The 2,742-nt window shown below is 46.6% G+C and overlaps 1 pseudogene; it reads right to left on the bottom strand.

Annotated features, from left to right (window-relative positions):
* Positions 1 to 951: 951 nt before the first annotated feature.
* LOC144128732 (uncharacterized) lies at positions 952 to 2,304 on the bottom strand (annotated as a pseudogene).
* Between the last annotated feature and the right edge of the window lie 438 nt (positions 2,305 to 2,742).

The raw sequence follows: 2,742 nt of genomic DNA on the forward strand, positions 1-2,742 counted from the left end.
TGACTCTCGAGAGGATCCGTTTGAACTTTGGCTAGTAGGACGTACTTAAAATGAATTTCACTTATGCAGTACTTTGCCAATGCCAGTAAGGATTGAGCAGATAGCCTTAGGGCACTCAATGTGTCCTGGGTAAGGAACCTAGTGTCATGTCCATAAAATTCCCAGACATCAAGCCGGGTAATGAAACCATTTAGAAAAGCTACTTTTGGGTCATCTGTACTGCAAGGGGTGGGTTTTTCGTAAACAGTACGATGATGGAAGCCTTTATTGGCGTTTTTACGTTGACAATACTCAACCAGCGAAGAATAATTTTGATCAAATCTGCTGTTGCTGCCGCTTGTTGAAAATCAGCTTCACCACTGCGAGCTGCCAGGGCTGTGGCTACGTGCGGATTAAAAACCTGCAGTACCAGCTTCACATTTTGCCGTTCCAAGTTGTTCGGATTAAGTACCTTGGACGTCAAGCCATACCCAGACTTTATCAGTAGAAACGACTCCTCTTTATGTAAATCTCTCAAATTCTTGAATGATGCCGTCATTTCGCATTCAGGACGAAAATCATTGTTTGAAAATTCAACGCGTGGGTAGAAAAAGCAAGTCCCCGCATTTTTCTGATTCAGCCAATTGTTTCTGATACACTTCAAAAGATGTACAGCACCTACCACATAAAATATTGACCGATCTGTATCTGCCGGATGCGGATAAACATGACGAAGCATTGGCTTTGGCAGAAGAATCTTCATAACCTTTTTGTTTAGAGAGTTATTGTCACAAACAACGGCTATGGCCGTGTAGCCAATCTCTTCTCAGCGTATGATCGCCTTCTCTAGTATGGCATGAGGTTGGTCGCCCTGTATGGTTTTTTCCAGAAGAATATGTGCTACATCCTTGAAGGAGCTCAGCCGACTTTGTATCATAAACACGTGTACAGATATTGCGACCTAGCTGGAATTCACTGCAGCACCACATATGCTGCCCCCTTATAATCCAAAGAAGGCTTGATATCTATTTCGTCAAGCATCAACGTCACTGTCTTTTCATGTGGCTGCAGATGTGTAAATCTCTGGGAAACATACTGAAGAAAAGTTGCGTCACAAAAATCAATTTCTGGGCGCATTTGTGCAGATAAGCACACTTTCCTAATAGTGCTCGGATGGGGCAGGGCTAGTGTACTTGTTTATCTCAAATACTTGTAGGCATGCGGTGATATTGTGTGGAGAATGCATACAAACACCGTTACCTGTGCGCTGTACTGAATACGCTCTGCAGAGAGCAGTGTTAGCTGTTCATTTAAAAAGTTCACAGTCCCTTTATTGTTTTCATTAATGCTTGCTTCCAATTTGTCTAGAACGGAATTTACTACAAGCGACAGGTGGCGAGAACTACAACGCGCGTCAGACAGCATGCACAGGTTGTTAAACATTTCCACCAAGGAGCTTGCTTTGCAAACCGAGTCTGGTACAACAGCGCTACCAAGATTCTTGATCGCGGATCCTTGGTAGCAGGCTGAAACTTGGAGGTTTTCCAACAATGTCAATGACGCCTTCAACCAATGTTCACGATCGTTGGTGATGTTCAAAAACATCGTACACTTTTCTTTATGAATCACAGTCCACTGCACTGACACTGAGCCCACTTGCAGGCACGCCTTTAGTTCTTCGAGTGACGAAAATTGGTCTCTCTCCTGCTCCGATTAATATGACGCCAGTGATCCTTTGACCGCACGGGCGAGTTGGGAAGCTTCTAGTCGGCTCCTCTTAGCATCAGGTGCTTCTCTCTTGCTGTTGTCTGGTGCTGAAAGGTACAAAGGGCAGTTGGGAAATACGGTAGGCACCGACGCACGGCGCAACCGCGGTACTGGAAATCGAACTGTAAGAACATTTCCTGTTCTTGGATCCGTGTACGATGTCGTCGTCTCGATGCATGAAGCGTCGAAATGATGGGCGCAAACCTGCACAAACGTACAAACGTTTCATAAACATCTCAGAATCCACTTATTAAAATAGCCTAATGCTAGCCCCTTTGTCTATAAGCGTGTTTGCAGCAAAGAAATGAGGCGACAATCAATCTATTTGGGCTTCGCAAGTATCACAATAAACGTTTTGATTACGTAAAAGCAACCAGGAGCACATAAGAGTACCATAAACACTACTTTAGTGTACGAAGTGGGCACGAAGTCCTTCCTTGGAATGGCGCGTAACCACTTCTTGAAAGTGTCGTCGTCTTTTGGGAAAGAAAACATTTGCATCTTCCTGCCCGTATCGTAACTGCCGGTGCACCCCGGCACACAACACTTGTTCGGCATTTTAGTATCCACTGCACATCACACACGGAAACAAAACTGCCGCAAAACAACGACAAGTGACGACAAACGCGACCACGCCGCTGCAACCAACCGGCCCGCGCGGCGCAGGGAGCGCGAAAGAAAGAACAGCAGGGACTAAAATCATGTCGCTGGCGATGCGGCTTCTGCAAGTGTCAGCCTGCCGGATGCGACGTCAAAATTTTGGGCGCAGGCCTGAAAGCTGTTCAGGGGGTAATGCTCCAGCCCGCTGCGATGCTCGGCAAGCCGAAGAGCCACCAGAAACGATGCCCTCTGGTCCCCCGAAATTGTCCTGCAATTGGAGAAGATAGCGTCCGCCTGCTTACCGCGACCGCGTTCGACACGTGAGGAGACTTCAGAAATGGGGGTCCGGTTGTGTTCAAACTTCAGACCTTCGTGCCTTTGAATTCCACACTCCGC

The sequence above is a fragment of the Amblyomma americanum genome, chromosome 1 (genome assembly GCF_052857255.1).
Source record: "Amblyomma americanum isolate KBUSLIRL-KWMA chromosome 1, ASM5285725v1, whole genome shotgun sequence".
In the NCBI taxonomy this organism is placed as follows: domain Eukaryota; kingdom Metazoa; phylum Arthropoda; class Arachnida; order Ixodida; family Ixodidae; genus Amblyomma; species Amblyomma americanum.